The following is a 20,736-nucleotide window of genomic DNA, read 5'->3' as shown; positions in this document are numbered from 1 at the left end:
ACGTCTCTCCACATGCTCAGATCTGAGAGATAAGTGTGTGTGAAAGCCGTCCTTCACCTAGCTTGTTGAGAACACAAAGTTTCTTTACAGTTGCAAACTCCACTCCATACATATATATGGGGAGGTACTAGCTCCAACTCGGTATTGCAGTGAAAACTGCAGGAACATCAAACCGGCACTAGGAAACAGACTGAGACAAAACAGTAAAAGTTTCTCCTGCAACCCGTTCCCTTTGTGCTAGATGAACGAACGTCTCTCCACATGCTCAGTTCTGAGAGATAAGTGTGTGTGAAAGCCGTCCTTCACCTAGCTTGTTGGGAACACAAAGTTTCTTTTGAGTTGCAAACTCCACTCCATACATATATATGGGGAGGTACTATCTCCAACTCGGTTTTACAGTGAAAACTGCAGGAACTTCAAACCGGCACTAGGAAACAGACTGAGAAACCAGAGTTAAAGTTTCTCCTGCAACCCGTTCCATTTGTGCTAGATGAACGAACGTCTATCCACATGCTCAGTTCTGAGAGATAAGTGTGTGTGAAAGCCGTCCTTCACCTAGCTTGTTGGGAACACAAAGTTTCTTTTCAGTTTCAAACTGCACTCCATACATATATATGGGGAGGTACTAGCTCCAAATCGGTTTTACAGTGAAAACTGCAGGAACTTCAAACCGGCACTAGGAAACAGACTGAGAAACCAGAGTAAAAGTTTCTCCTGCAACCCGTTCCATTTGAGCCAGATGAACGAACGTCTCTCCACATGCTCAGTTCTGAGAGATAAGTGTGTGTGAAAGCCGTCCTTCAACTAGCTTTTTGGGAACACAAAGTTTCTTTTCAGTTGCAAACTCCACTCCATAAATATATATGGGGAGGTACTAGCTCCAACTCGGTTTTACAGTGAAAACTGCAGGAACTTCAAACCGGCACTAGGAAACAGACTGAGACACCAGAGTAGAAGTTTCCCCTGCAACCCTTTCCCTTTGTGCTAGATGAACGAACGTCTCTCCACATGCTCAGTTCTGAGCGATAAGTGTGTGTCAAAGCCGTCCTTCACCTAGCTTGTTGGGAACACAAAGTTTCTTTTAAGTTGCAAACTCCACTCCATACATATATATGGGGAGGTACTAGCTCCAACTCGGTTTTACAGTGAAAACTGCAGGAACTTCAAACCGGCACTAGGAAACAGACTGAGAAACCAGAGTAAAAGTTTCTCCTGCAACCCGTTCCCTTTGTGCTAGATGAACGAACGTCTCTCCACATGCTCAGTTCTGAGAGATAAGTGTGTGTGAAAGCCGTCCTTCACCTAGCTTGTTGGGAACACAAAGTTTCTTTTCAGTTGCAAACTCCACTCCATACATATATATGGGGAGGTACTAGCTCCAACTCGGTTTTACAGTGAAAACTGCAGGAACTTCAAACCGGCACTAGGAAACAGACTGAGACACCAGAGTAGAAGTTTCTCCTGCAACCCTTTCCCTTTGTGCTAGATGAACGAACGTCTCTCCACATGCTCAGTTCTGAGCGATAAGTGTGTGTCAAAGCCGTCCTTCACCTAGCTTGTTGGGAACACAAAGATTCTTTTCAGTTGCAAACTCCACTCCATACATATATATGGGGAGGTACTAGCTCCAACTCGGTTTTACAGTGAAAACTGCAGGAACTTCAAACCGGCACTAGGAAACAGACTGAGAAACCAGAGTAAAAGTTTCTCCTGCAACCCGTTCCCTTTGTGCTAGATGAACGAACGTCTCTCCACATGCTCAGTTCTGAGAGATAAGTGTGTGTGAAAGCCGTCCTTCACCTAGCTTGTTGGGAACACAAAGTTTCTTTTCAGTTGCAAACTCCACTCCATACATATATATGGGGAGGTACTAGCTCCAACTCGGTTTTACAGTGAAAACTGCAGGAACTTCAAACCGGCACTAGGAAACAGACTGAGAAACCAGAGTTAAAGTTTCTCCTGCAAACAGTTCCCATTGATCTACATGAACGAACGTTTCTCCACATGCTCAGTTCTGAGAGATAATTGTGTGTGAAAGCCGTCCTTCACCTAGCATGTTGGGAACACAAAGTTTATTTTTAGTTGCAAACTCCACTCCATACATATATATGGGGAGTTACTATCTCCAACTCGGTTTTACAGTGAAAACTGCAGGAACATCAAACCGGCACTAGGAAACAGACTGAGAAACCAGAGTAAAAGTTTCTCCTGCAAACCGTTCCATTTGTGCTAGATGAACGAACGTCTCTCCACATGCTCAGTTCTGAGAGATAAGTGTGTGTGAAAGCCGTCCTTCACCTAGCTTGTTGGGAACACAAAGTTTGTTTTCAGTTGCAAACTCCACTCCATACATATATATGGGGAGGTACTAGCTCCAAATTGGTATTGCAGTGAAAACTGCAGGAACATCAAACCGGCACTAGGAAACAGACTGAGACAAAACAGTAAAAGTTTCTCCTGCAACCCGTTCCCTTTGTGCTAGATGAACGAACGTCTCTCCACATGCTCAGTTCTGAGAGATAAGTGTGTGTGAAAGCCGTCCTTCACCTAGCTTGTTGTGAACACAAAGTTTCTTTTGAGTTGCAAACTCCACTCCATACATATATATAGGGAGGTACTAGCTCCAACTCGGTTTTACAGTGAAAACTGCAGGAACTTCAAACCGGCACTAGGAAACAGACTGAGAAACCAGAGTAAAAGTTTCTCCTGCCACCCGTTCCTTTGTGATAGATGAACGAACGTCTCTCCTCATGCTCAGTTATGAGAGATAAGTGTGTGTGAAAGCCGTCCTTCACCTAGCTTGTTGGGAACACAAAGTTTCTTTTCATTTGCAAACTCCACTCCATACATATATATGGGGAGGTACTAGCTCCAAATCGTTTTTACAGTGAAAAGTGAAGGAACTTCAAACCGGCACTAGGAAACAGACTGAGAAACCAGAGTAAAAGTTTCACCTGCCACCCGTTCATTTTCTGCTAGATGAACGAACGTCTCTCCACATGCTCAGTTCTGAGAGATAAGTGTGTGAGAAAGCCGTCCTTCACCTAGCTTGTTGAGAACACAAAGTTTCTTTTCAGTTGCAAACTCCACTCCATACATATATATGAGGAGGTAATAGCTCCAACTCGGTTTTACAGTGAAAACTGCAGGAACTTCAAACCGGCACTAGGAAACAGACTGAGAAACCAGAGTAAAAGTTTCTCCTGCCACCCGTTCCCTTTGTGCTAGATGAACGAACGTCTCTCCACATGCTCAGTTCTGAGAGATAAGTGTGTGTGAAAGCCGTCCTTCACCTAGCTTGTTGGGAACACAAAGTTTCTTTTCAGTTGCAAACTCCACTCCATACATATATATGGGGAGGTACTAGCTCCAACTCGGTTTTACAGTGAAAACTGCAGGAACTTCAAACCGGCACTAGGAAACAGACTGAGAAACCAGAGTAAAAGTTTCTCCTGCAACCCGTTCCCTTTGTGCTAGATGAACGAATGTCTCTCCACATGCTCAGTTCTGAGAGATAAGTGTGTTTGAAAGCCGTCGTTCACCTAGCTTGTTGGGAAAACAAAGTTTCTTTTCAGTTGCAAACTCCACTCCATACATATATATAGGGAGGTACTAGCTCCAACTCGGTTTTACAGTGAAAACTGCAGGAACTTCAAACCGGCACTAGGAAACAGACTGAGAAACCAGAGTAAAAGTTTCTCCTGCCACCCGTTCCTTTGTGCTAGATGAACGAACGTTTCTCCTCATGCTCAGTTATGAGAGATAAGTGTGTGTGAAAACCGTCCTTCACATAGCTTGTTGGGAACACAAAGTTTCTTTTCATTTGCAAACTCCAATCGATACATATATATGGGGAGGTACTAGCTCCAAATCGGTTTTACAGTGAAAACTGCAGGAACTTCAAACCGGCACTAGGAAACAGACTGAGAAACCAGAGTAAAAGTTTCTCCTGCAACCCGTTCATTTTCTGCTAGATGAACGAACGTCTCTCCACATGCTCAGTTCTGAGAGATAATTGTGTGTGAAAGCCGTCCTTCACCTAGCATGTTGGGAACACAAAGTTTCTTTTCAGGTGCAAACTCCACTCCATACATATCTATGGGGAGGTACTAGCTCCAACTCGGTTTTACAGTGAAAACTGCAGGAACTTCAAACCGGCACTAGGAAACAGACTGAGAAACCAGAGTAAAAGTTTCTGCTGCAACCCGTTCCCTTTGTGCTAGATGAACGAACGTCTCTCCACATGCTCAGTTCTGAGAGATAAGTGTGTGTGAAAGCCGTCCTTCACCTAGCTTGTTGGGAACACAAAGTTTCTTTTCAGTTGCAAACTCCACTCCATACATATATATGGGGAGGTACAAGCTCCAAATCCGTTTTACAGTGAAAACTGCAGGAACTTCAAACCGGCACTAGGAAACAGACTGATAAACCAGAGTAAAAGTTTCTCCTGCAACCCGTTCCCTTTGTGCTAGATGAACGAACGTCTATGCACATGCTCAGTTCTGAGAGATAAGTGTGTGTGAAAGCCGTCCTTCACCTAGCTTGTTGGGAACACAAAGTTTCTTTTCAGTTGCAAACTCCACTCCATACATATATATGGGGAGGTACTAGCTCCAACTCGGTTTTACAGTGAAAACTGCAGGAACTTCAAACCGGCACTAGGAAACAGACTGAGAAACCAGAGTAAAAGTTTCTCCTGCAACCCGTTCCCTTTGTGCTAGATGAACGAACGTCTCTCCACAGGCTCAGTTCTGAGAGATAAGTGTGTGTGAAAGCCGTCGTTCACCTAGCTTGTTGGGAAAACAAAGTTTCTTTTCAGTTGCAAACTCCACTCCATACATATATATGGGGAGGTACTAGCTCCAACTCGGTTTTACAGTGAAAACTGCAGGAACTTCAAACCGGCACTAGGAAACAGACTGAGACACCAGAGTAAAAGTTTCTGCTGCAACCCGTTCCCTTGGTGCTAGATGAACGAACGTCTCTCCACATGCTCAGTTCTGAGAGATAAGTGTGTGTGAAAGCCGTCCTTCACCTAGCTTGTTGGGAACACAAAGATTCTTTTCAGTTGCAAACTCCACTCCATACATATATATGGGGAGATACAAGCTCCAACTCGGTTTTACAGAGAAAACTGCAGGAACTTCAAACCGGCACTAGGAAACAGACTGAGAAACCAGAGTAAAAGTTTCTCCTGCCACCCGTTCCTTTGTGCTAGATGAACGAACGTCTCTCCTCATGCTCAGTTATGAGAGATAAGTGTGTGTGAAAACCGTCCTTCACATAGCTTGTTGGGAACACAAAGATTCTTTTCAGTTGCAAACTCCACTCCATACATATATATGGGGAGGTACAAGCTCCAAATCCGTTTTACAGTGATAACTGCAGGAACTTCAAACCGGCACTAGGAAACAGACTGATAAACCAGAGTAAAAGTTTCTCCTGCAACCCGTTCCCTTTGTGCTAGATGAACGAACGTCTCTCCACATGCTCAGTTCTGAGAGATAAGTGTGTGTGAAAGCCGTCCTTCACCTAGCTTGTTGGGAACACAAAGTTTCTTTTCAGTTGCAAACTCCACTCCATACATATATATGGGGAGGTACTAGCTCCAACTCGGTTTTACAGTGAAAACTGCAGGAACTTCAAACCGGCACTAGGAAACAGACTGAGAAACCAGAGTAAAAGTTTCTCCTGCAACCCGTTCCCTTTGTGCTAGATGAACGAACGTCTCTCCACATGCTCAGTTCTGAGAGATAAGTGTGTGTGAAAGCCGTCGTTCACCTAGCTTGTTGGGAAAACAAAGTTTCTTTTCAGTTGCAAACTCCACTCCATACATATATATGGGGAGGTACTAGCTCCAACTCGGTTTTTCAGTGAAAACTGCAGGAACTTCAAACCGGCACTAGGAAACAGACTGAGAAACCAGAGTAAAAGTTTCTGCTGCAACCCGTTCCTTTTGTGCTAGATGAACGAACATCTCTCCACATGCTCAGTTCTGAGAGATAAGTGTGTGTGAAAGCCGTCCTTCACCTAGCTTGTTGGGAACACAAAGATTCTTTTCAGTTGCAAACTCCACTCCATACATATATATGGGGAGGTACTAGCTCCAACTCGGTTTTACAGTGAAAACTGCAGGAACTTCAAACCGGCACTAGGAAACAGACTGAGAAACCAGAGTAAAAGTTTCTGCTGCAACCCGTACCCTTTGTGCTAGATGAACGAACGTCTCTCCACATGCTCAGTTCTGAGAGATAAGTGTGTGTGAAAGCCGTCCTTCACCTAGCTTGTTGGGAACACAAAGATTCTTTTCAGTTGCAAACTCCACTCCATACATATATATGGGGAGGTACAAGCTCCAAATCCGTTTTACAGTGATAACTGCAGGAACTTCAAACCGGCACTAGGAAACAGACTGATAAACCAGAGTAAAAGTTTCTCCTGCAACCCGTTCCCTTTGTGCTAGATGAACGAACGTCTCTCCACATGCTCAGTTCTGAGAGATAAGTGTGTGTGAAAGCCGTCCTTCACCTAGCTTGTTGGGAACACAAAGTTTCTTTTCAGTTGCAAACTCCACTCCATACATATATATGGGGAGGTACTAGCTCCAACTCGGTTTTACAGTGAAAACTGCAGGAACTTCAAACCGGCACTAGGAAACAGACTGAGAAACCAGAGTAAAAGTTTCTCCTGCAACCCGTTCCCTTTGTGCTAGATGAACGAACGTCTCTCCACATGCTCAGTTCTGAGAGATAAGTGTGTGTGAAAGCCGTCGTTCACCTAGCTTGTTGGGAAAACAAAGTTTCTTTTCAGTTGCAAACTCCACTCCATACATATATATGGGGAGGTACTAGCTCCAACTCGGTTTTACAGTGAAAACTGCAGGAACTTCAAACCGGCACTAGGAAACAGACTGAGAAACCAGAGTAAAAGTTTCTGCTGCAACCCGTTCCTTTTGTGCTAGATGAACGAACATCTCTCCACATGCTCAGTTCTGAGAGATAAGTGTGTGTGAAAGCCGTCCTTCACCTAGCTTGTTGGGAACACAAAGATTCTTTTCAGTTGCAAACTCCACTCCATACATATATATGGGGAGGTACAAGCTCCAAATCCGTTTTACAGTGAAAACTGCAGGAACTTCAAACCGGCACTAGGAAACAGACTGATAAACCAGAGTAAAAGTTTCTCCTGCAACCCGTTCCCTTTGTGCTAGATGAACGAACGTCTCTCCACATGCTCAGTTCTGAGAAATAAGTGTGTGTGAAAGCCGTCCTTCACCTAGCTTGTTGGGAACACAAAGTTTCTTTTCAGTTGCAAACTCCACTCCATACATATATATGGGGAGGTACTAGCTCCAACTCGGTTTTACAGTGAAAACTGCAGGAACTTCAAATCGGCACTAGGAAACAGACTGAGAAACCAGAGTAAAAGTTTCTCCTGCCACCCGTTCCCTTTGTGCTAGATGAACGAACGTCTCTGCACATGCTCAGTTCTGAGAGATAAGTGTGTGTGAAAGCCGTCCTTCACCTAGCTTGTTGGGAACACAAAGTTTCTTTTCAGTTGCAAACTCCACTCCATACATATATATGGGGAGGTACTAGCTCCAACTCGGTTTTACAGTGAAAACTGCAAGAACTTCAAACCGGCACTAGGAAACAGACTGAGAAACCAGAGTAAAATTTTCTCCTGCAACCCGTTCCCCTTGTGCTAGATGAAGGAACGTCTCTCCTCATGCTCAATTCTGAGAGATAAGTGTGTGTGAAAGCCGTCCTTCACCTAGCTTGTTGGGAACACAAAGTTTCTTTTCAGTTGCAAATTCCACTCCATACATATATATGGGGAGGTACTAGCTCCAACTCGGTTTTACAGTGAAAACTGCAGGAACTTCAAACCGGCACTAGGAAACAGACTGAGAAACCAGAGTAAAAGTTTCTCCTGCAAACCGTTCCCATTGTGCTAGATGAATGAACGTTTCTCCACATGCTCAGTTCTGAGAGATAAGTGTGTGTGAAAGCCGTCGTTCACCTAGCTTGTTGGGAACACAAAGTTTCTTTTCAGTTGCAAACTCCACTCCATACATATATATGGGGAGGTACTAGCTCCAACTCGGTTTTACAGTGAAAACTGCAGGAAATTCAAACCGGCACTAGGAAACAGACTGAAAAACCAGAGTAAATGTTTCTCCTGCAACCCGTTCCCTTTGTGCTAGATGAACGAACGTCTCTCCACATGCTCAGTTCTGAGAGATAAGTGTGTGTGAAAGCCGTCCTTCACCTAGCTTGTTGGGAACACAAAGTTTCTTTTCAGTTGCAAACTCCACTCCATACTTATATATGGGGAGGTACTATCTCCAACTCGGTTTTACAGTGAAAACTGCAGGAACTTCAAACCGGCACTAGGAAACAGACTGAGAAACCAGAGTAAAAGTTTCTCCTGCAACCCGTTCCCTTTGTGCTTGATAAACGAACGTCTCTCCACATGCTAATTTCTGAGAGATAATTGTGTGTGAAAGACGTCCTTCACCTAGCTTGTTGGGAACACAAAGTTTCTTTTCAGTTGCAAACTCCACTCCATACATATATATGGGGAGGTACTAGCTCCAACTCGGTTTTACAGTGAAAACTGCAGGAACTTCAAACCGGCACTAGGAAACAGACTGAGAAACCAGAGTTAAAGTTTCTCCTGCAAACCGTTCCCATTGTTCTAGATGAACGAACGTTTCTCCACATGCTCAATTATGAGAGATAAGTGTGTGTGAAAGCCGTCCTTCACCTAGCATGTTGGGAACACAAAGTTTCTTTTCAGTTGCAAACTCCACTCCATACATATATATGGGGAGGTACTAGCTCCAACACGGTGTTACAGTGAAAACTGCAGGAACTTCAAACCGGCACTAGGAAACAGACTGAGAAACCAGAGTAAAAGTTTCTCATGCAACCCGTTCCATTTGTGCTAGATTAACGAACGTCTCTCCACATGCTCAGATCTGAGAGATAAGTGTGTGTGAAAGCCGTCCTTCACCTAGCTTGTTGGGAACACAAAGTTTCTTTTCAGTAGCAAACTCCACTCCATACATATATATGGGGAGGTACTAGCTCCAAATCGGTTTTCCAGTGAAAACTGCAGGAACTTCAAACCGGCACTAGGAAACAGACTGATAAACCAGAGTAAAAGTTTCTCCTGCAACCCGTTCCATTTGTGCTAGATGAACGAACGTCTCTCCACATGCTCAGTCCTGAGAGATAAGTGTGTGTGAAAGCCGTCCTTCACCTAGCTTGTTGGGAACACAAAGTTTCTTTTCAGTTGCAAACTCCACTCCATAAATATATATGGGGAGGTACTAGCTCCAACTCGGTTTTACAGTGAAAACTGCAGGAACTTCAAACCGGCACTAGGAAACAGACTGAGACACCAGAGTAGAAGTTTCTCCAGCAACCCTTTCCCTTTGTGCTAGATGAACGAACGTCTCTCCACATGCTCAGTTCTGAGAGATAAGTGTGTGTTAAAGCCGTCCTTCACCTAGCTTGTTGGGAACACAAAGATTCTTTTCAGTTGCAAACTCTACTCCATACATATATATGGGGAGGTACTAGCTCCAACTCGGTTTTACAGTGAAAACTGCAGGAACTTCAAACCGGCACTAGGAAACAGACTGAGAAACCAGAGTAAAAGTTTCTCCTGCAACCCGTTCCCTTTGTGCTAGATGAACGAACGTCTCTCCACATGCTCAGTTCTGAGAGATAAGTGTGTGTGAAAGCCGTCCTTCACCTAGCTTGTTGGGAACACAAAGTTTCTTTTCAGTTGCAAACTCCACTCCATACATATATATGGGGAGGTACTAGCTCCAACTCGGTTTTACAGTGAAAACTGCAAGAACTTCAAACCGGCACTAGGAAACAGACTGAGAAACCAGAGTAAAATTTTCTCCTGCAACCCGTTCCCCTTGTGCTAGATGAAGGAACGTCTCTCCTCATGCTCAATTCTGAGAGATAAGTGTGTGTGAAAGCCGTCCTTCACCTAGCTTGTTGGGAACACAAAGTTTCTTTTCAGTTGCAAATTCCACTCCATACATATATATGGGGAGGTACTAGCTCCAACTCGGTTTTACAGTGAAAACTGCAGGAACTTCAAACCGGCACTAGGAAACAGACTGAGAAACCAGAGTAAAAGTTTCTCCTGCAAACCGTTCCCATTGTGCTAGATGAATGAACGTCTCTCCACATGCTCAGTTCTGAGAGATAAGTGTGTGTGAAAGCCGTCGTTCACCTAGCTTGTTGGGAACACAAAGTTTCTTTTCAGTTGCAAACTCCACTCCATACATATATATGGGGAGGTACTAGCTCCAACTCGGTTTTACAGTGAAAACTGCAGGAAATTCAAACCGGCACTAGGAAACAGACTGAAAAACCAGAGTAAATGTTTCTCCTGCAACCCGTTCCCTTTGTGCTAGATGAACGAACGTCTCTCCACATGCTCAGTTCTGAGAGATAAGTGTGTGTGAAAGCCGTCCTTCACCTAGCTTGTTGGGAACACAAAGTTTCTTTTCAGTTGCAAACTCCACTCCATACATATATATGGGGAGGTACTATCTCCAACTCGGTTTTACAGTGAAAACTGCAGGAACTTCAAACCGGCACTAGGAAACAGACTGAGAAACCAGAGTAAAAGTTTCTCCTGCAACCCGTTCCCTTTGTGCTTGATAAACGAACGTCTCTCCACATGCTAATTTCTGAGAGATAAGTGTGTGTGAAAGACGTCCTTCACCTAGCTTGTTGGGAACACAAAGTTTCTTTTCAGTTGCAAACTCCACTCCATACATATATATGGGGAGGTACTAGCTCCAACTCGGTTTTACAGTGAAAACTGCAGGAACTTCAAACCGGCACTAGGAAACAGACTGAGAAACCAGGGTAAAAGTTTCTCCTGCAACCCGTTCCCTTTGTGCTATATGAACGAACGTCTCTCCACATGCTCAGTTCTGAGAGATAAGTGTGTGTGAAAGCCGTCCTTCACCTAGCTTGTTGGGAACACAAAGTTTCTTTTCAGTTGCAAACTCCACTCCATACATATATATGGGGAGGTACTAGCTCCAACTCGGTTTTACAGTGAAAACTGCAAGAACTTCAAACCGGCACTAGGAAACAGACTGAGAAACCAGAGTAAAATTTTCTCCTGCAACCCGTTCCCCTTGTGCTAGATGAAGGAACGTCTCTCCTCATGCTCAATTCTGAGAGATAAGTGTGTGTGAAAGCCGTCCTTCACCTAGCTTTTGGGAACACAAAGTTTCTATTCAGTTGCAAATTCCACTCCATACATATATATGGGGAGGTACTAGCTCCAACTCGGTTTTACAGTGAAAACTGCAGGAACTTCAAACCGGCACTAGGAAACAGACTGAGAAACCAGAGTAAAAGTTTCTCCTGCAACCCGTTCCATTTGTGCTAGATGAATGAACGTCTCTCCACATGCTCAGTTCTGAGAGATAAGTGTGTGTGAAAGCCGTCGTTCACCTAGCTTGTTGGGAACACAAAGTTTCTTTTCAGTTGCAAATTCCACTCCATACATATATATGGGGAGGTACTAGCTCCAACTCGGTTTTACAGTGAAAACTGCAGGAAATTCAAACCGGCACTAGGAAACAGACTGAAAAACCAGAGTAAATGTTTCTCCTGCAACCCGTTCCCTTTGTGCTAGATGAACGAACGTCTCTCCACATGCTCAGTTCTGAGAGATAAGTGTGTGTGAAAGCCGTCCTTCACCTAGCTTGTTGGGAACACAAAGTTTCTTTTCAGTTGCAAACTCCACTCCATACATATATATGGGGAAGTACTAGCTCCAACTCGGTTTTATAGTGAAAACTGCAGGAACTTCAAACCGGCACTAGGAAACAGACTGAGAAACCAGAGTTAAGTTTCTCCTGCAAACCGTTCCCATTGTTCTAGATGAACGAACGTTTCTCCACATGCTCAATTATGAGAGATAAGTGTGTGTGAAAGCCGTCCTTCACCTAGCATGTTGGGAACACAAAGTTTCTTTCCAGTTGCAAACTCCACTCCATACATATATATGGGGAGGTACTAGCTCCAACACGGTTTTACAGTGCAAACTGCAGGAACTTCAAACCGGCACTAGGAAACAGACTGAGGAACCAGAGTAAAAGTTTCTCCTGCAACCCGTTCCATTTGTGCTAGATGAACGAACGTCTCTCCACATGCTCAGATCTGAGAGATAAGTGTGTGTGAAAGCCGTCCTTCACCTAGCTTGTTGGGAACACAAAGTTTCTTTTCAGTTGCAAACTCCACTCCATAAATATATATGGGGAGGTACTAGCTCCAACTCGGTTTTACAGTGAAAACTGCAGGAACTTCAAACCGGCACTAGGAAAAAGACTGAGACACCAGAGTAGAAGTTTCTCCTGCAACCCTTTCCCTTTGTGCTAGATGAACGAACGTCTCTCCACATGCTCAGTTCTGAGAGATAAGTGTGTGTGAAAGCCGTCCTTCACCTAGCTTGTTGGGAACACAAAGTTTCTTTTCAGTTGCAAACTCCACTCCATACATATATATGGGGAGGTACTATCTCCAACTCGGTTTTACAGTGAAAACTGCAGGAACTTCAAACCGGCACTAGGAAACAGACTGAGAAATCAGAGTAAAAGTTTCTCCTGCAACCCGTTCCCTTTGTGCTTGATAAACGAACGTCTCTCCACATGCTAATTTCTGAGAGATAAGTGTGTGTGAAAGACGTCCTTCACCTAGCTTGTTGGGAACACAAAGTTTCTTTTCAGTTGCAAACTCCACTCCATACATATATATGGGGAGGTACTAGCTCCAACTCGGTTTTACAGTGAAAACTGCAGGAACTTCAAACCGGCAGTAGGAAACAGACTGAGAAACCAGAGTTAAAGTTTCTCCTGCAAACATTTCCCATTGTCCTACATGAACTAACGTTTCTCCACATGCTCAGTTCTGAGAGATAACTGTGTGTGAAAGCCGTCCTTCACCTAGCATGTTGGGAACACAAAGTTTCTTTTCAGTTGCAAACTCCACTCCATACATATATATGGGGAGGTACTAGCTCCAACTCCGTTTTACAGTGAAAACTGCAGGAACTTCAAACCGGCACTAGGAAACAGACTGAGAAACCAAAGTAAAAGTTTCTCCTGCAACCCGTTCCCTTTGTGCTAGATGAACGAACGTCTCTCCACATGCTCAGTTCTGAGAGATAAATGTGTGTGAAAGCCGTCCTTCACCTTGCTTGTTGGGAACACAAAGTTTCTTTTCAGTTGCAAACTCCACTCCATACATATATATGGGGAGGTACTATCTCCAATTCGGTTTTACAGTGATAACTGCAGGAACTTCAAACCGGCACTAGGAAACAGACTGAGAAACCAGAGTAAAAGTTTCTCCTGCAACCCGTTCCCTTTGTGCTTGATAAACGAACCTCTCTCCACATGCTCAGTTCTGAGAGATAAGTGTGTGTGAAAGCCGTCCTTCACCTAGCTTGTTGGGAACACAAAGATTCTTTTCAGTTGCAAACTCCACTCCATACATATATATGGGGAGGTACTAGCTCCAAATCGGTTTTACATTGAAAACTGCAGGAACTTCAAACCGGCACTAGGAAACAGACTGAGAAACCAGAGTAAAAGTTTCTCCTGCAACCCGTTCCATTTGTGCTAGATGAACGAAGGTCTCTCCACATGCTCAGTTCTGAGAGATAAGTGTGTGTGAAAGCCGTCCTTCACCTAGCTTGTTGGGAACACGAAGTTTCTTTTCAGTTGCAAACTCCACTCCATAAATATATATGGGGAGGTACTAGCTCCAACTCGGTTATACAGTGAAAACTGCAGGAACTTCAAACCGGCACTAGGAAACAGACTGAGACACCAGAGTAGAAGTTTCTCCTGCAACCCTTTCCCTTTGTGCTAGATGAACGAACGTCTCACCACAAGCTCAGTTCTGAGAGATAAGTGTGTGTTAAAGCCGTTCTTCACCTAGCTTGTTGGGAACACAAAGATTCTTTTCAGTTGCAAACTCTACTCCATACATATATATGGGGAGGTACTAGCTCCAACTCGGTTTTACAGTGAAAACTGCAGGAACTTCAAACCGGCACTAGGAAACAGACTGAGAAACCAGAGTAAAAGTTTCTCCTGCAACCCGTTCCCTTTGTGCTTGATAAACGAACCTCTCTCCACATGCTCAGTTCTGAGAGATAAGTTTGTGTGAAAGCCGTCCTTCACCTAGCTTGTTGGGAACACAAAGATTCTTTTCAGTTGCAAACTCCACTCCATACATATATATGGGGAGGTACTAGCTCCAATTCGGTTTTACATTGAAAACTGCAGGAACTTCAAACCGGCACTAGGAAACAGACTGAGAAACCAGAGTAAAAGTTTCTCCTGCAACCCGTTCCATTTGTGCTAGATGAACGAAGGTCTCTCCACATGCTCAGTTCTGAGAGATAAGTGTGTGTGAAAGCCGTCCTTCACCTAGCTTGTTGGGAACACGAAGTTTCTTTTCAGTTGCAAACTCCACTCCATAAATATATATGGGGAGGTACTAGCTCCAACTCGGTTTTACAGTGAAAACTGCAGGAACTTCAAACCGGCACTAGGAAACAGACTGAGACACCAGAGTAGAAGTTTCCCCTGCAACCCTTTCCCTTTGTGCTAGATGAACGAACGTCTGACCACATGCTCAGTTCTGAGAGATAAGTGTGTGTTAAAGCCGTTCTTCACCTAGCTTGTTGGGAACACAAAGATTCTTTTCAGTTGCAAACTCTACTCCATACATATATATGGGGAGGTACTAGCTCCAACTCGGTTTTACAGTGAAAACTGCAGGAACTTCAAACCGGCACTAGGAAACAGACTGAGAAACCAGAGTAAAAGTTTCTCCTGCAACCCGTTCCCTTTGTGCTAGATGAACGAACGTCTCTCCACATGCTCAGTTCTGAGAGATAAGTGTGTGTGAAAGCCGTCCTTCACCTAGCTTGTTGGGAACACAAAGTTTCTTTTCAGTTGCAAACTCCACTCCATGCATATATATGGGGAGGTACTATCTCCAACTCGGTTTTACAGTGAAAACTGCAGGAACATCAAACCGGCACTAGGAAACAGACTAAGAAACCAGAGTAAAAGTTTCTCCTGCAACCCGTTCCCTTTGTGCTTGATAAACGAACGTCTCTCCACATGCTCAGTTCTGAGAGATAAGTGTGTGTGAAAGCCGTCCTTCACCCAGCTTGTTGGGAACACAAAGTTTCTTTTCAGTTGCAAACTCCACTCCATACATATATATGGGGAGGTACTAGCTCCAACTCGGTTTTACAGTGAAAACTGCAGGAACTTCAAACCGGCACTAGGAAACAGACTGAGAAACCAGAGTTAAAGTTTCTCCTGCAAACATTTCCCATTGTCCTACATGAACTAACGTTTCTCCACATGCTCAGTTCTGAGAGATAAGTGTGTGTGAAAGCCGTCCTTCACCTAGCTTGTTGAGAACACAAAGTTTCTTTTCAGTTGCAAACTCCACTCCATACATATATATGGGGTGGTACTAGCTCCAACTCGGTATTACAGTGAAAACTGCAGGAACATCAAACCGGCACTAGGAAACAGACTGAGACAAAAGAGTAAAAGTTTCTCGTGCAACCCGTTCTCTTTGTGCTAGATGAACGAACGTGTCTCCACATGCTCAGTTCTGAGAGATAAGTGTGTGTGAAAGCCGTCCTTCACCTAGCTTGTTGGGAACACAAAGTTTCTTTTGAGTTGCAAACTCCACTCCATACATATATATAGGGAGGTACTAGCTCCAACTCGGTTTTACAGTGAAAACTGCAGGATCTTCAAACCGGCACTAGGAAACAGACTGAGAAACCAGAGTAAAAGTTTCTCCTGCCACCCGTTCCTTGGTGCTAGATGAACGAACGTCTCTCCTCATGCTCAGTTATGAGAGATAAGTGTGTGTGAAAGCCGTCCTTCACCTAGCTTGTTGGGAACACAAAGTTTCTTTTCATTTGCAAACTCCACTCCATACATATATATGGGGAGGTACTAGCTCCAACTCGGTTTGACAGTGAAAACTGCAGGAACTTCAAACCGGCACTAGGAAACAGACTGAGAAACCAGAGTAAAAGTTTCTTCTGCAAACCGTTCCCTTTGTTCTAGATGAAAGAACGTCTCTCCACATGCTCAGTTCTGAGAGAAAATTGTGTGTGAAAGCCGTCATTCACCTAGCTTGTTGGGAACACAAAGTTTCTTTTCAGTTGCAAACTCCACTCCATACATATATATGGGGAGGTACTAGCTCCAACTCGGTATTACAGTGAAATTTTTACAGTGAAAACTGCAGGAACTTCAAACCGGCACTAGGAAACAGACTGAGAAACCAGAGTAAAAGTTTCTCCTGCAAACCGTTCCCATTGTGCTAGATGAATGAACGTCTCTCCACATGCTCAGTTCTGAGAGATAAGTGTGTGTGAAAGCCATTCTTCACCTAGCTTGTTGGGAACACAAAGTTTCTTTTCAGTTGCAAACTCCACTCCATACATATATATGGGGAGGTACTAGCTCCAACTCGGTTTAAAAGTGAAAACTGCAGGATTTTCAAACCGGCACTAGGAAACAGACTGAGAAACCAGAGTAAAAGTTTCTCCTGCAACCCGTTCCCTTTGTGCTAGATGAACGAACGTCTCTCCACATGCTCAGTTCTGAGAGATAAGTGTGTGTTAAAGCCGTTCTTCACCTAGCTTGTTGGGAACACAAAGATTCTTTTCAGTTGCAAACTCTACTCCATACATATATATGGGGAGGTACTAGCTCCAACTCGGTTTTACAGTGAAAACTGCAGGAACTTCAAACCGGCACTAGGAAACAGACTGAGAAACCAGAGTAAAAGTTTCTCCTGCAACCCGTTCCCTTTGTGCTAGATGAACGAACGTCTCTCCACATGCTCAGTTCTGAGAGATAAGTGTGTGTGAAAGCCGTCCTTCACCTAGCTTGTTGGGAACACAAAGTTTCTTTTCAGTTGCAAACTCCACTCCATGCATATATATGGGGAGGTACTATCTCCAACTCGGTTTTACAGTGAAAACTGCAGGAACATCAAACCGGCACTAGGAAACAGACTAAGAAACCAGAGTAAAAGTTTCTCCTGCAACCCGTTCCCTTTGTGCTTGATAAACGAACGTCTCTCCACATGCTCAGTTCTGAGAGATAAGTGTGTGTGAAAGCCGTCCTTCACCCAGCTTGTTGGGAACACAAAGTTTCTTTTCAGTTGCAAACTCCACTCCATACATATATATGGGGAGGTACTAGCTCCAACTCGGTTTCAAAGTGAAAACTGCAGGATTTTCAAACCGGCACTAGGAAACAGACTGAGAAACCAGAGTAAAAGTTTCTCCTGCAACCCGTTCCCTTTGTGCTAGATGAACGAACGTCTCTCCACATGCTCAGTTCTGAGAGATAAGTGTGTGTGAAAGCCGTCCTTCACCTAGCTTGTTGGGAACACAAAGTTTCTTTTCAGTTGCAAACTCCACTCCATGCATATATATGGGGAGGTACTATCTCCAACTCGGTTTTACAGTGAAAACTGCAGGAACATCAAACCGGCACTAGGAAACAGACTAAGAAACCAGAGTAAAAGTTTCTCCTGCAACCCGTTCCCTTTGTGCTTGATAAACGAACGTCTCTCCACATGCTCAGTTCTGAGAGATAAGTGTGTGTGAAAGCCGTCCTTCACCCAGCTTGTTGGGAACACAAAGTTTCTTTTCAGTTGCAAACTCCACTCCATACATATATATGGGGAGGTACTAGCTCCAACTCGGTTTTACAGTGAAAACTGCAGGAACTTCAAACCGGCACTAGGAAACAGACTGAGAAACCAGAGTTAAAGTTTCTCCTGCAAACATTTCCCATTGTCCTACATGAACTAACGTTTCTCCACATGCTCAGTTCTGAGAGATAAGTGTGTGTGAAAGCCGTCCTTCACCTAGCTTGTTGAGAACACAAAGTTTCTTTTCAGTTGCAAACTCCACTCCATACATATATATGGGGTGGTACTAGCTCCAACTCGGTATTACAGTGAAAACTGCAGGAACATCAAACCGGCACTAGGAAACAGACTGAGACAAAAGAGTAAAAGTTTCTCGTGCAACCTGTTCTCTTTGTGCTAGATGAACGAACGTGTCTCCACATGCTCAGTTCTGAGAGATAAGTGTGTGTGAAAGCCGTCCTTCACCTAGCTTGTTGGGAACACAAAGTTTCTTTTGAGTTGCAAACTCCACTCCATACATATATATAGGGAGGTACTAGCTCCAACTCGGTTTTACAGTGAAAACTGCAGGATCTTCAAACCGGCACTAGGAAACAGACTGAGAAACCAGAGTAAAAGTTTCTCCTGCCACCCGTTCCTTGGTGCTAGATGAACGAACGTCTCTCCTCATGCTCAGTTATGAGAGATAAGTGTGTGTGAAAGCCGTCCTTCACCTAGCTTGTTGGGAACACAAAGTTTCTTTTCATTTGCAAACTCCACTCCATACATATATATGGGGAGGTACTAGCTCCAACTCGGTTTGACAGTGAAAACTGCAGGAAATTCAAACCGGCACTAGGAAACAGACTGAAAAACCAGAGTAAATGTTTCTCCTGCAACCCGTTCCCTTTGTGCTAGATGAACGAACGTCTCTCCACATGCTCAGTTCTGAGAGATAAGTGTGTGTGAAAGCCGTCCTTCACCTAGCTTGTTGGGAACACAAAGTTTCTTTTCAGTTGCAAACTCCACTCCATACATATATATGGGGAGGTACTATCTCCAACTCGGTTTTACAGTGAAAACTGCAGGAACTTCAAACCGGCACTAGGATACAGACTGAGAAACCAGAGTAAAAGTTTCTCCTGCAACCCGTTCCCTTTGTGCTTGATAAACGAACGTCTCTCCACATGCTAATTTCTGAGAGATAAGTGTGTGTGAAAGACGTCCTTCACCTAGCTTGTTGGGAACACAAAGTTTCTTTTCAGTTGCAAACTCCACTCCATACATATATATGGGGAGGTACTAGCTCCAACTCGGTTTTACAGTGAAAACTGCAGGAACTTCAAACCGGCACTAGGAAACAGACTGAGAAACCAGGGTAAAAGTTTCTCCTGCAACCCGTTCCCTTTGTGCTATATGAACGAACGTCTCTCCACATGCTCAGTTCTGAGAGATAAGTGTGTGTGAAAGCCGTCCTTCACCTAGCTTGTTGGGAACACAAAGTTTCTTTTCAGTTGCAAACTCCACTCCATACATATATATGGGGAGGTACTAGCTCCAACTCGGTTTTACAGTGAAAACTGCAAGAACTTCAAACCGGCACTAGGAAACAGACTGAGAAACCAGAGTAAAATTTTCTCCTGCAACCCGTTCCCCTTGTGCTAGATGAAGGAACGTCTCTCCTCATGCTCAATTCTGAGAGATAAGTGTGTGTGAAAGCCGTCCTTCACCTAGCTTTTGGGAACACAAAGTTTCTATTCAGTTGCAAATTCCACTCCATACATATATATGGGGAGGTACTAGCTCCAACTCGGTTTTACAGTGAAAACTGCAGGAACTTCAAACCGGCACTAGGAAACAGACTGAGAAACCAGAGTAAAAGTTTCTCCTGCAACCCGTTCCATTTGTGCTAGATGAATGAACGTCTCTCCACATGCTCAGTTCTGAGAGATAAGTGTGTGTGAAAGCCGTCGTTCACCTAGCTTGTTGGGAACACAAAGTTTCTTTTCAGTTGCAAACTCCACTCCATACATATATATGGGGAGGTACTAGCTCCAACTCGGTTTTACAGTGAAAACTGCAGGAAATTCAAACCGGCACTAGGAAACAGACTGAAAAACCAGAGTAAATGTTTCTCCTGCAACCCGTTCCCTTTGTGCTAGATGAACGAACGTCTCTCCACATGCTCAGTTCTGAGAGATAAGTGTGTGTGAAAGCCGTCCTTCACCTAGCTTGTTGGGAACACAAAGTTTCTTTTCAGTTGCAAACTCCACTCCATACATATATATGGGGAAGTACTAGCTCCAACTCGGTTTTATAGTGAAAACTGCAGGAACTTCAAACCGGCACTAGGAAACAGACTGAGAAACCAGAGTTAAGTTTCTCCTGCAAACCGTTCCCATTGTTCTAGATGAACGAACGTTTCTCCACATGCTCAATTATGAGAGATAAGTGTGTGTGAAAGCCGTCCTTCACCTAGCATGTTGGGAACACAAAGTTTCTTTCCAGTTGCAAACTCCACTCCATACATATATATGGGGAGGTACTAGCTCCAACACGGTTTTACAGTGCAAACTGCAGGAACTTCAAACCGGCACTAGGAAACAGACTGAGGAACCAGAGTAAAAGTTTCTCCTGCAACCCGTTCCATTTGTGCTAGATGAACGAACGTCTCTCCACATGCTCAGATCTGAGAGATAAGTGTGTGTGAAAGCCGTCCTTCACCTAGCTTGTTGGGAACACAAAGTTTCTTTTCAGTTGCAAACTCCACTCCATAAATATATATGGGGAGGTACTAGCTCCAACTCGGTTTTACAGTGAAAACTGCAGGAACTTCAAACCGGCACTAGGAAAAAGACTGAGACACCAGAGTAGAAGTTTCTCCTGCAACCCTTTCCCTTTGTGCTAGATGAACGAACGTCTCTCCACATGCTCAGTTCTGAGAGATAAGTGTGTGTGAAAGCCGTCCTTCACCTAGCTT

This window comes from Camelus dromedarius, unplaced genomic scaffold (assembly GCF_036321535.1).
Source record: "Camelus dromedarius isolate mCamDro1 unplaced genomic scaffold, mCamDro1.pat HAP1_SCAFFOLD_7, whole genome shotgun sequence".
Classification (NCBI taxonomy): Eukaryota; Metazoa; Chordata; class Mammalia; order Artiodactyla; family Camelidae; genus Camelus; species Camelus dromedarius.
The sequence above is the reverse complement of the archived record's forward strand: the minus strand, read 5'-3'. Positions refer to the sequence as shown.